We start from the raw sequence: 14,699 nt of genomic DNA, 5'->3' as shown, positions 1-14,699 counted from the left end.
AAGAACCTTCACGGCTGGATGTGTCCTGGAAGCATTTTTTTTCCGCTTTCCATTTTAATTTGTCTCTCTTTTCTTTTTTCTTTGTCTTATTATATTTCTTATCATCCTTTAAATGGCTAATTGTACTAAAGAGTCTACTCACCCTACTTCTCTTATTTCGTAGTTTACAGATTCAGCTGGATAAACACTATGCAATATGTAGTGTCATTAAGTTAATCGTTTACTTTTTTCCCTTGTTTATGAAATCTCTCCTTCTGTGTATTCATTGTTCTCCATTTGTCGTCTTTATGAGCCATAAGATCTCTGAGTACGCTTTCGTATTGTATTTCATTGTAACCAAAGTACCATTAAATTTGATTCGATTGAAGGATAAACTAGAGCTAAAACGGAATCTCGACCGATGGGGAATAGGTTTTGAACCGAAGCCGCCACTCAGTTGAGCAAGATCCAAAGCTACACCTTAGTGCAGTGGTTCTTAACCTTGATTATCTCAGAAAAAATTCTCGTACCCCCATCCAATATAAATACAATGCAAACATATAGAAAGGATTAGTGAAACAAACCTTGCTGAGAAATTATTAGATGTATTCAATTACTGAACAAAGGTACTTTTTTATTTCAAATTAGAAATGTCAATCGGTAGGATACAATGAATGTACATTATACTTTCTCATGGTAAATATATAGTACCATCGCACTGGCCATCATGTCTCGTACCCCCAGGTTTAAGGTTTCGTACCTCTTGGGGGTACCTGAGGTACCCCAGGTTAGGAACCACTGCCTTAGTGCAAGATCCTGAAATGTAACCTTTGCAAGAACCTGACAAGAACTTGTATTCCAGGAACACCTATGAAACCAGTCATTCTCAGCTTAGGGTACATGTGCCCTCAGGGAATACGAGACATTTTTCCAGATGAATAATTTTGCTTCAGTAATTGGAAAAATCTAGTTTATCATCTAGATTTGTATCCCTGATCCATGCAACTTTTGTGCAATAACATTAATTTATGAAAAAGGGGAATTATATATATTTTGTGTGTGTGTGTGTGTGTGTGTGTGTGTGTGTGTGTGTGTGTGTGTGTGTGTATCTGTCTGTATGTAATGTATGTAACGGTGCGGACACTAGATAAGGTTAAGACTCGTTGTACGAAACTCTTTTTTTCAGGGGTTGGAGTAGTATCTTAGCCCAACCGCTATCCAAGAAATTCTCATATATATTTCTTCTTGATACACTTGTTTCATCCATAAGCACTACAGAAAATAGCGTCTCCGAAAAGCTGTATAAAACGTATTACTATATTCCCACCACTGAAGATAGAGGTATGTTTACGATGCCGTAAAATACTCATTCGTATCGTAAATCTACGAGCAGAAGATCAATATTACCTACAAATTTATTTACAGAAGCCAGCCCCTGTAACACTTAGAAGTCAACTGAACATTAGGACAGTGACAAAAAAGATTCTTAGCTCACTGGTTGATAAATAGGGACCCGATCTCTTTTGTTGCATTTTTTTTTTTTATCTATTTATTTATTTAATGTGAGGAGGGAGCTTAAAAATTTTCAGTTGTGTTTACAAACTCAAATTTAATGGTAGTTTGTCAATGGCCATCGATTTTGTTGAGTGTAATTTAGTCAATTAATCAATCAACCAATCCCACTCTCGTTAGTGTAATCCAGTGAATCAGCCAATCAATCAGCCATTCGGAGTCCACGGCTGAAAAAGGCCTCTCCCAAACTATTCTGTGACTCGGATAACTGCGCAAACCTCTGCCACGTCACTCTTACAAACTCCTCTATTTCGTCCGTCCACGCTCTGTCAGGTCTTTCTCTTGCACACCCACCATCTCGCGGCATGCAGTCAATAACCCACTCGACTCATCTCCCATCTTCCTCTCTGGTTACCTTCCGTGAATTTCCCGGGGAAGGTTAGATTACAGAATTCCTTATGTAAGGTGTTCTATGAGCAAACAGGTTGGAAACACTGCCATATAACTTCCCCTTGACCTTCACCATGTTTGTCTTGGACACCGAGATGCGTTCAGGGAGCCACGTCAATGACGCTGCGCATCGGTGATTCAGTCGAATCCCCCTTTTCCTAGATACCTTTCAACGACAACCAACTGCAAGACTAAACGTTATCGACGAAAGCAGTTGATCTCGTCAATGACGCTGCGCATCGGTGATTCAGTCGAATCCCCCTTTTCCTAGATACCTTTCAACGACAACCAACTGCAAGACTAAACGTTATCGACGAAAGCAATTGGTCTTACCTTTAAATCAATTTATGTGTTTCTTTGAATGTAGGACCGTGCATAAGTGGCTCCTGATGCAGGATCCTTCTTCACCAACAGAAGCTTTTTCTAGAAGCTCTGTATCCTCATTTGCTCAGAATATTGCGTGTTTGATTTCATACAGTGAAGATTATGGAGATTACAAGGAATGAAACTCGAAACCTCTTATGACTGGTAAAAACAAGGACATCGTAGAAAGGTAAATCTCTCTTGGAAATTCAATTACAAATGAATGAGACGGAATGACATAAGCATATCCGCCCACAGGAAACCTTTCGGTCCATAATCAGGTGGAATAAAAAAAAAATATATATATAAATAAAGCAATAACCTAAACAGGTAAAAATAAAATAGCTTGAATATTATATTTCCTCACGCAACGATTTAATTACCTACACACACACACACACACACGCACATATATGTATATATATATGTATATATATATATATATATGTATATGTAATATATATATATATATATACATATATTCATGGTCTGTGTCCCTCTAAGCATAGTACGGGACCTCAATGCTAATAAGTACATTTTCCAGCCTTAAAAAAAAATTATAGGCTTTTTGAAAGATTTAATCTCTTCAGCAAAGGTTCCTCCAACCACTAACTAACAAGTAGAAACCAGCTCCAATGATACTGCAAATTGGAGAAACCCCGAAGATGCATTTCTATGGACGTCGAACACAACAAAATCAGATGGAAGACCCAGAAAGAAGTGGGTTTAGAACGTGCAAGCGGGTCATCAAACTCGAGGACCTAAGATTCTTTGACCGAACAGGATGGTGGAGGCAGATCAATAAGGGCAGACCTTAGGGTTGCCCTGAAGAGAATGACCATGTCTTCAACACGGTTTCTTGCTATCAGCTGAATAGAATTGTTTTCCCATAAAATGAAGATCCTGTCCTTCTTGATATAATTTTTTCTTGCTAGGTTAGTTCGATATAGCATTTTTTTTTCTATCTCGTTGTACTTGAGTTTATTTTATTTTATGTACTTGTAATTCTTTTTTTTTTTTTGTATATTTACTTTACCTTATTTTACGTTTATTGGACTTTATTTAATTCTATTCTAAATTAACTTACTTCACTTTACAATGATTCACTTTGTTTTATTTTGCTTAATATTTCATATATTTTATGCTTCTTTTTCTTCAAGAAAGAAAATTACTTGTGTAGCCACAAACAATGTGATAGTAAATCAGCTTTGTACCCTAAGTCCAGTAGTTGCTAATTTATAAGATATTTTGATAACAGAGTAAATATAAATTGGTCACGGTCACAACTATGACAGACAGTTGGATCACCTTACTGACATGTACGAATGTAGCCCTGGCTAGGTCCCAAACTCAAACAACTGCTCCTTATCTGAGCCAGTTCTCATGAAAATACACAAAATGTAGATTACATAGTGTAACACAATATATAACCAGGCTGAGGGATGCTAGAGTTTTCCCTTGGCTGAGTAAGATCGTCATTAGTGTGTGTGTGTGTTTGTGTGTGTGTGTGTGTGTGTGTGTGTGTGTGTGTTTGTGTGTGTGTGTGTGTGTGTGTGTGTGTGTGTGTGTGTGTGTGTGTGTGTGTGTAAGAGAGAGAGAGAGAGAGAGAGTTTGCATATGTGAGTGTATTCTTTGCTGAAGCAATGGTGTTACACATTTCCACTGGATTAATTTTATAGGCATTCACTCGAATCTGGCGCGACAGCATATTCTTACTATTGTGATTTAAGACCTGTTCAGAGGGAGGTTTCCCTTAGCTGACTGAAATCAGCTGGTGGCAGCTCGATGAAATATATAATTCGTGAAAGTGGAGAATGAGGTGACAGTAAATCTATTTGTCTCCGTAAATTCTCCCATTTCGTTGTTATTCCTCGTCTCTTCCATCTCTTTTCTCTCAGCCAATAATTTAGAAATATCTGGTAGCAAATAGAACGAGATATATGGAAAGCAAAATATGACAAAAGAGAAAGTATTGTCTAGTCTTCCCTCATTTCATCCACACAAAAGGCATTGGGCACCTTATTCTATACTGTCCTCGTATTCTATCCAGACAACAACACAAATAATCTTCTCTGAGTGACTTGTAAGCAAGAGCGATGGCCGTGACCATCTATCTTTGGGCCGCGGATCTCCGAGAGTGAGACCAGGGGCGACGGTTTGACTTAACACTCACAAGGGCAAAGGACATGTTTACAATTTATTTATACAGTGACAATCGATGAAAAAGTGGAGCAATAAAACGTGATTCAGGTTAAGAATAGATATGATATGCAACAAGAGGATAGACTTTATAATTACCTGGATGGAATTATTCCTTGAGTAGGTATTTACATTGTTGACATTGTTTAACTGCAATAGCAATAGAGCGTGATTCAGGTTTAAAATAGATATGCAACTAGAGGATAGACTTTATAATTACCTGGATGGAATTATTCCTTGAGTAGGTATTTACATTGTTTACATTGTTTAATTGCTTAGTGATAAGATGTTCGTTTTGTGGTAAAACATACAAACTTATTTTCTGTAGTAACGATCGTACATAGAAATTACAATAAAACAATCCTATTCATTATCAGCTGTAACTTCGACAGTCTTATCCTTACAGTCATGTACAATTCAAGTTGAAAACGTTACCACTTTGTGTGCATTGTAAACTATATCACAGCTCTAGCTATAAGGATTTTGTATGTGTTGAAGGATGCGTATTTACAAGAAAGATTGTCCTATTTTATATATCTAAATGTTTCACTTGGGTCTCAACGATGTACACTGAGAGGAGATTCGGAAACGTGCTGGTCTCGTGTTCCCTTAATTGTGGGTCTGAATTCTGTTACTTTCCCTGATTCACAGGATAAGTGCTACATGCCCCAACATTCCAAGCGAATAGGGCTTCGAGCGCTACACCCGTCCTGACATAGGCTGTTCAACTCAACAAATCACTGTACCGATAAAAAGTCTACGGATATTGTGAGCTTCGTTTCACGATTAGAAATTGCACGTTCCACATTTTACATCTCTTATTCTTTCCAGCATTAGTGCTTTCCTGATATCAGCCACTGAGCACATTAGTATGTCCAAAACACTCCAGTTTTTACTCTAAGCTCATAGCTTCTAGTACATAAGCGGATATATATTCTGTAAAATATCTGTGCTCACTAATTCGCATAATTAAGGCTGATGTGCACACCACCTCAGTTCGAAAAAGATTTAGTTTCTGACTCTACCAATTTGGAGGCTCGAATTTCGGCTCCGAATAACACCAGAAAAATCTGGAGTTCTTACTTATCTCAGCGGCCTGTGATTGATTTTTTTTTTTTTTTAACGTTCTCTTTCGACAGTTTTTTCTTTAAATTTGTCAATGCTCTGCATGTGAATCCACTATTCTTTTTTCATTAATTTCAAGTTTGCCGAGATTATTAGGTTTGTTTTCTTGATGAATTTGCTCAGTGTTTCACATTGTTTTAACCGAGCTAACGCAAGATATTTTTACCCAGCAAAGGTAAACATTGAACACGAATTTGTTAAGACTATCACTAATTCAGCCATAACTAACTCCAGATTATTGTATTTAGCTGAGAAGAAACTCCAAGGACGAGAAATAGACATGATCCAACATATCTGCATGTATTATATATATATGTATATATATATATATATATATATATATATATATATAAGTAATATATATATATATATAAGTTATATATATACATGTATATATAAGTTATATATATGTATATTTATATATGTATATATGTATATATATATATGTACATATATATTTTATTTTAATCTCTATTAGATTTCTCGATTTCTTCAGCTTCTCCATTTGTAACGCATCACCGGAATTCTATTATGTTTAATACCGCACCAATAACTCTAAAGCAAATCCCCATGTTATTGTTCTAAGTAAAAAATTAAACGAATAAATAAAATGAAAAATGAAAGATAAGACTTATCATTAAACGGAATGCACACCATTGCAGAAATTTCAGTGGCTCTTATTTTGGTTAATCCCAGCACCGGAAACAGCAAGATCATTCAACTCTTTTATTTGGTGATATTTTCTCTCTTATTTCTTTTCATTTTTCTTATTGCTGCTGTCGTTTTCATCGTTGTCATTGTCGTTGTCATATCTGTTGTCGTTATTTTCGTTATCGATATCGTTAGCGTTATCGTTACTATTTTGTTATAGCTATTCGTATCCTTTTTTCACTGTTATTATACTGTTATTGTTATTATTTTTGTTGTTACCTTTAAAACGCATTTATAAATTCGAGAGAGAAGCTCCATTTTCTCTCTGGCAATCTTCCTACAAATGGCATAAATACCCAGCACTTCACAAATTAGAATCAACATCCAATTTGGTACTAATTTCTTCGTTATTATAGGTTTTGTTTCGTTTCATCGGGATGTATTTTTTCTATTATTTTTATTATTGATATTATTTATTTTTATTTATCGTTATATTAAAGAGAGGAGAGGGGTGGAGGTCAATTGTAGGTTAATTGAAACAATTAAAAATCTTGGGGGATTAAAAACTGTTATGAGAAATAGGCATTTGAGAATGGATGTAAAGAGGAGATTTTATGGAAAGGTGATTGTGCCGATGTCATTGTATTGTGCAAAGACTTCGAATTTAAGAGAAGCAAAAAGGAAATATTTAAACATGTTTGAGATGAAATGCATGAGAACCGTGTTATGGGTTGCTAGGTTGGATCGAGTGAGACACAAGGAGTTGAGGAAAAGAGAGGGAGTGGAAAAGGAGATGACAGATTGGGTTGATGAAAGATTATTTGGATGGTTTGGACACATGGAAAGAATGAGTGATGAAAGATTAATAAAGAGGTGTGGAAGGTAGACATGGAGGGAGTGAACTTGAGAGGACGACCGAGGATGAGGTGGATAAATGGGGTGAAGGGGGCGTTGAACAAGAGAGGAATGTCTGTTGAGCATGGAAGGGAGAAGACAGGAGATAAGGATGAGTAGAATGTGACTGTGTATAGATGATGCTGTTATGGAAGGAAGAGAGGGGAGGTGGTAGGGGTGATTAAGTGCTCGTGATATTTTGACGCTACCCGAAGAGATTGCTCTTCTTCTTCTTCTTCTTCTTCTTCTTCTTCTTCTTCTTCTTCTTCTTCTTCTTCTTCTTCTTCTTCTTCTTCTTCTTCTTCTTCTTCTTCTTCTTCTTCTTCTTCTTCTTCTTCTTCTTCTTCTTCTTCTTCTTCTTCTTCTTCTTCTTCTTCTTCTTCTTCTTCTTCTTCTTCTTCTTCTTCTTCTTCTTCTTCTTCTTCTTCTTCTTCTTCTTCTTCTTCTTCATTCTTATTCTTCTTCTTCTTCTTCTTCTTCTTTTTTAGGCCACGGAGAAAAGGGGCTCACCGATTAAGTGAAGTGGTCTTGCTGTGGATGTACTGTGTCTTGCTACGTTGCTTTTGACCCAAAGCAGTGGGCGGGATACAGAGATGACCCGTCATCCATGAGGAGCTAATGTGAGAGGGGAGAAGGGGTGTTGGATGGGAATGGAATGGGTGGGAGTAGGCACGACCCTTTGACCTGATTACCAGCCTTTTAAAGAGAAAAAAATCTCATATATATATATATATATATATATATATATATATATATATATATATATATATATATAATATGTATGTATGTATAACTGTAAAGGATGCCGTCTCTGTTGTTTATACCAATTGTCGAGCAACAAAGCAGAATCGTCTATTCGTCCAGCAAAACGATTTATTTTAGAATGGGAGACCTCGCTCTGTCCAGTTGCGGATTTATCTGCAACTTTATCACAAAGATAATTTTATTTGAACCAAGAAAACAGTCATCACTCAAAAAATGCAAAGTTGCAGGAGGGTATGGGAGAGGAAAATTTTTTCATTTCTCTCTCTCCCATCACAAACATCCGTTATATTCCTTCACGTAGAAACTATGCAGAAGAATGCATTTTACTTTGTGACAAAGAAATCCTGTGTATGAAGTCACTCGTGTGGTGTTATGTTAACCACACCATGAGTAAGGTCCATAAGAACTTCCCATGTGGTCTTCTCCTGGGGTTTGAAGAACAGCAATACATAAGTGTGAGACACATGCTAAGGCAGGTAGAGGACCTATGACTGTTCACTATGTTTCTCTGTTTCTCTCACCTCACCATTGTTCATTCCCGATCACTCTTGTCGATCTTTATTAACTCTTGGTGCCATTGAAGGCAGAGGGATGGAAAAGGAAGCTCTTGGGTCGTGTAGCTGGAACGGAGTGATCAAAGAGAGCCTTTGGCTTCTTTAAGAAATTTTATTTTTGAATTTTTGAAGATTGGATTAGGGGGAGAGAGGTCCATTTCCCTAAGGAGAAAAGAAGTAATTTTTATCTCCAGGAGGCGAAAGGATAAAACATATGTTGGAGGTTTTCCGGCAACCCCGATTGTGTGTGTGTGTGTGTGTGTATTCACTTGGTCTTTGGATCACGTGTTGGACTCGTGATCGACAGCTATTTCCCTCCCGGAAGAGAGCTCAGAGCTCGTAGGTCCGATGTATGGGTAATGCTATGACCTTACACACACACACACACACCCAACTCCCCGCCCACGAGAGTCAGAGTAACGACCCGAAGCGCAGCGGTACCGAAATAATTTCGGCCCTGGGCAGGATTCGAACCAAGTACTACGGGCACCACCATGCTATCAGTTCAGCGCTCTACCAACTGCGCCACCGAGTCGTGTGTGTGTGTGTGTGTGTGTGTGTGTGTGTGTTTGTGATGTATGACCGACTGAGATGTTTACTAGTGCTCTGTATAACTGGAAACCTTTTTCCGCCATGATGTTGTCGAAGTCTGAGAACGTACCCCATCCTGTCACATGATTTATGATTTACAGTGTATTCTAGGATGCATTAGGTGCCAGTGGTTCAAACATGACATCCATACGGATTGTGCACAACTCCCAGTCTATGTCATTGTAAACTTCGTCGACTCCAGAAATCAGTACACCTGTAGGTATTGCGTCCAGAAACTCCCTAACAATTATGTTGACTGGGTTTTTGCACGAGTGTACAACCTACTTGATATAGAAATACAGGAAAAAAAATGAATAAAAAGTGTTTCAGAAACGATGGTGAATTCAAAGTATTATGTAGAATGATCTGATAGTGATAATGATAGTGAACACAGTAAAGCTCTGGAATCGAACCGCGACCTAGTATTATTTATATTATTATAATTTATTATTATTTATATTATTATAATGTCTTATTAATCATATCATTATAACTTTTATTTATTTATCATTATTATAATTTTTTCGCATCCGACCTAGTTATTTGACCAAAAGGTTTCCTGTCGGCATGATCCTCCTTTGTAATCCTTTGACACGAACGAATGCGTCACACTCAGCACAGCGGGAAGTCGACCATGAAAAGTGGCAGCGTCCAGCGGCCAATCTACAAAGCGTGTTATCATTTGCTTGCTTGAGGACGAGACGTGCCAAAAGCACGAGTGCGTGCATTCAGGCATCCATTCTACCTGCGTCAGTCACAACGGTCCTGGACCACGTGCCAGACTCGTGATCGATAGGTGTTACCCTCCTGGATGAGATTTCTGTAGTTCATATGACCTGAACAATGGGTACTGTGACCGTATAAACAAGCACGAACACACACACACACACACACACACACACACACACACACACACACACACACACACACACACACACACACACACACACACACACACACACACACACACGGCCATACCACTCTGAACACACCGCTTGTTGTTCGATCAACGAAGTTAAGCAGCGTTGGGTCTGGTTAGTACTTCGATGGGTGACCACCTGGGAATACCAGATGCTGTTGGGATGTAAGAACATAAGAATGAAGGAGTCTGTAAGAGACCATAAGGCCTACACTAGGCAGCTCCGTATCCATCACCACCTGTCATCCCCATCCATAAAGTTGTCTAATCGTTTCTTAAAATAACTGATAGTTTCAGCGCTCACTACATGGTTGCTAAGTCTATTCCATTCGTTGACCACCCTATTAGTAAACACATTTTTGCCTATTTTCTTCTTAAATCTGAATTTGTCCAGTTTAAATCCATTACTGCAAGTCCTGCCCTGTTGATTTAATATGATGACCTTGTTTGCATCACCCTTGTTAAAGCCTTTGATCCACTTGAACCCCTCTATTAGATCACCCCGCACTCTGCGTCTTTCCAGAGAGTGTAAGTTAAGGTGCCTAAGCCTCTCTTCGTAAGGCAAATTTCTGAGTCCATGTATCATTTTGGTCATTCTTCTCTGTACTGATTCTAGTGAATTGATGTCCATTCTGTAGGACTGAGACCAAAACTGTACCGCATAGTCAAGGATGGGTCTAACTATCGCTAAATAGAGTTTGATAATTACCTCTGCACTTCTATTCGTTACCGTCCTAGCAATGAAACCTAATGCTCTGTTAACTTTATTCTTGGCGCTAATGCACTGTTTCCTGGTTTTAAGGTCCGGACTCACTAGAACTCCCAAGTCTCTCTCGCACTCAGTTTTTTCTAAAAGCGTGTCATCTAAAATCTATCTATTTTCGGGGTTGTGTATCCCTACGTTTAACACGCTACACTTAGAGATATTGAAGTTCATTTGCCATTTCACCGACCATGTGAACAATTTGTTAAGATCATCCTGCAGAATCTCTGCGTCGTCTCCTGATCTAATTAGGCGTCCTATTTTAGTGTCGTCTGCAAACTTACTAACATCACTATTTATCCCATCGTCTTAGTCGTTTATACACATAATGAACAACAAGGGACACAAAACCGAGCCCTGGGGAACCCCAAAAGTAACATTGCCTTGCGCGTAGACCTCTTTTCACCAGAATAAAGAGCTCAAACCAATCCCAGCTTCATTCTCTCCCCATATCACCATTGCCCAAGTAACACAAGCATATGTTATACACTTACTTCCATGCTTGAGTGACTGATTAACTGGCCAATTGAATTACTGACTGGTTGACTGACCGAGTGGTTGATTTGCTAATAGATTGGTTGATCTATTGATTGATTGATTGATCTATTAATTGATTAATTGACTGATAAGTTGATTGGCTTACTGACTGATTGTGTCATTGGCTAATTGAACGACTGACTGATTGAGTGGTTCGTTGGTTTACCGATTGACTGCATGGTTTATTGATTTACTGAACGGTCCATTGATTGATTTATTGGTTGAATGCCCGATTGATGGGCTCCTTGACTTATTGATTGACTGTTTGACTGACTGAGTGTTTGATTGACTAACTTATTGTATGATTGATAGATTTGTCAAAGGATTGACTAATCGATCAATTAACTGATTGAATGACTGACTCATGAAGTGGCTGATTGACTTATTTGATTTCTTGTTGACTGACTACTTACTTTCGCCAGTCTTTTCTTTAAATTTGTCATTCCTTATGTATATGAATTCACTATTTCTTTTTCATTAATTTTAAATTTGCCGAGATGAAATTCATTTTCATTCTTTTCCAAAAGACCCTGTTCGCCTTTCGGTGCAGACGGCACGAGTCATGGAAGCCTGGATTGAAAGCAAAACTCTTGTCGAAAAAAAAAAAAAAAAAAAAAGTACACTCGGTACCCTGGCTTTCCCGAGTCACTAGGAATTAGCATGAAACTCAAAAAAAAAAAAAAAAAAAAAAAAAAAAAATATATATATATATATATATATATATATATATATATTTAAGATTATTTCAGACAAATGAGAGAGAATGTGGGTGGGGAAGGGCAAACGAAGATGTGTTAGGAATAGAGTTAAATGTCCTAACGTTGCGACCAACTTGGTCTTCTTCAGAGGACTACAGCATTACAGACGGATCACAATTCTTATATTCGTAGTGAGAGGGAACCCGCCAAGGTATGAGCGTCATGTTTTCCCTTTGGCTAACGATTTAATTATTAGGACACTTGCTGCTTTCGAGAGGCATTTAAATCCGTCTCTGTCGTTGTTGTTCTTGTTGGCGGCGATATGTGCAGCTTCCACAGTTTTTCTCATTTTCTTCTCAAATCCCTCGTGTAGAATTTCTGCGTTGTTCCAATCAGGTAGATGTCCACATTTGTCCTAACACATCTTCGTTTGCCCTTCCCCACCCACATTCTCTCTCATTTGTCTGAAATAATCTTATATATATATATATATACATATTTATATATATATATATATCCAACACCCCATGTTCGGCAAGTAAACGCCTTCGAGGGAACACTTCTGTTGAAAAAAGACAACGCCGGGAGGTAGATGTATCAGTCTGTATCATCTGTATAGGTAGGCCTGTGTTATCTACGCTGTGAATGACAATCGATAACAAGCATGATTATGCTTGACTAACGATTTTTGGACTAGGCCTAAGCAGATTAGGGGTACAGTCATGACTTAGGCTAGCTAGGCCTGTAGACCTATGAATATGATCACATCACTCCACTAGGGTGACAGGCAGGACCATGATGACAGGAGCTTCCATAATAGGCATATGACTACGTATTGTCAATTGTACATATATACATATACCAAGGCTTTTTCCCCCTTACAAGGGGGGTAGCCAAAAAGAAAAAGGCATAAAATCATTCCCACCCATTCCATCCCTGAATACACTCCACACCCCTCCACCCTCCCTCTTATCTTAGCACCTCCTGAATGACGGGTCATCCCTGCACCTTGTCCACTGCTCTGGGTCAGAAGCAGTGTTGTCAATTGTAGTCAACCAAATTAAAGTCTGTTTTTTGAGAGTCAGACAAAAAGAATTCCCCACCACCACTCCAAAAGAAATTAAGCTTAATTATTCTTGACCATAAGGGAGGAATTCGTACTGATATAGACCTAATGACCGTGCTATGTGGATAAAATCAAAACTATAGAATGCTAGAACCGTACGTTTTTGTGTTTTGACTTCTAAGTTATATTTTCATACATGAAATAACAAAAAATAAAGAAATCCCAAATCTTCTCAGTTGACCTTTAATGGATGTAATAGACTTACGGTGGTATTCTTAATATAAAATCTTTCCTTATATAGATGTTATATAAATCCTTGGAATGAAAATATTTATATAAGCAAAAACTTTTTTTTTTTTATAAGAATACCACTGTAAGATTCTTACAGTGGTATTCTTAAAAAAAAAAACTTTCCTTATATAAATCTTCCCTTTCCAAGGATTTATATAAGATTTATATATGGATATTTTTTTTTTTTAATATCATCGTTAGTAACCATGTAGTGAGCGCTGCAACAATTTGTTTTAAGAGGAGATTAGATAACTTTATGAATAGTAATGACTGGTGGTAAGGTACAGGTAACTGCCTAGTGTAGGCCTTATGGTCTCTTGTAGTTTCTTCTATCCTTATGTTTTTACTCTAGGTACTACTAAGCGATTTTATTCATTTGAGAAAATTCTCGTAAAACCATTCCACATATGTCCAGTTTTGACTGACAGTCCGACTGAAGTAACCTGTTTATTCTCGTATCTTCAGTCTAATTTGATCGTGTATGGGGTCGTTTTGGACTGACGATAGAACTGAAGTGTTTACTTATCAAGAAAAGGAAAAAGAAAAAAACGCTACGAAAAAGTTAAAGTGACGAGTCAGCAACAAAGGACATATTGACTATGAAAACAAAGACATTACCTAATGGCTTCAAGAAACAATATAAGAAAGTGAAAATTCGAAATTAGGAGCTAGTATAAATGGTGGAGGAGGATGACGAGGAGAAGGAGACAGGGGAGTTGGAGGAGCAGAAGGAGGCTAGGAATAGAAGGAGGAGGGTGAAGGAGATTGAGACGGAGGAAGAAGAGGAGGAAGGGGAATAGGAGGAGATGAAAAATTCACAAAACCAAGTTATGTAACAGACGTAGAAAGGCAAACATTCGTGCAAAACAAATAAAAAAAATAGTTTAGAAAATGTTTGCTTTGAATGCCATATTGACGTGTATCAAAAATATCAATATAATAGTATGACAGGAACATTTTGAAAAATTAGATAACCCTTGACAATGAAAATCAATAGACATAAAAGGCTGGCCCGTAGAGACGAGAAGAGAGCGAGGGGTCACTGTTCAATAGGCTCGATCGATAATTCATTTAAAAAATGCAAAGGCTTTTCATGAAAAGACGAGGTATAGATAGAATTCTGACCACTGCGGGGAAAGGAAACTGCGTCGTTATGAGAACTGGGTGGGCAAACAGGATTCAATTCGAAACGAAAAAAGCATAGACTGATTCAGATCTCCCATACGATGGCGTTCTTTATATATTTTTTCCTCCTAAGTATAGGCGATTTTATGAAGATGAGAAGAGGTCGTGAGCTAAGCCAAGTGTCCTGTTCTGAAATTTTAGTCTAGTTAACATTAAT

The 14,699-nt window shown here is 37.8% G+C and overlaps 1 pseudogene; it reads left to right on the top strand.

Annotated features, from left to right (window-relative positions):
• Positions 1-10,047: 10,047 nt before the first annotated feature.
• On the top strand, positions 10,048-10,166 carry LOC143037177 (5S ribosomal RNA; annotated as a pseudogene).
• Positions 10,167-14,699: the final 4,533 nt, after the last annotated feature.

The sequence above is a fragment of the Oratosquilla oratoria genome, chromosome 21 (genome assembly GCF_046742065.1).
Source record: "Oratosquilla oratoria isolate Oo_2021 chromosome 21, ASM4674206v1, whole genome shotgun sequence".
Taxonomy (NCBI): domain Eukaryota; kingdom Metazoa; phylum Arthropoda; class Malacostraca; order Stomatopoda; family Squillidae; genus Oratosquilla; species Oratosquilla oratoria.
Note: the sequence above shows the minus strand (reverse complement) of the source record. Positions and strands in the feature narration are given on the sequence as shown.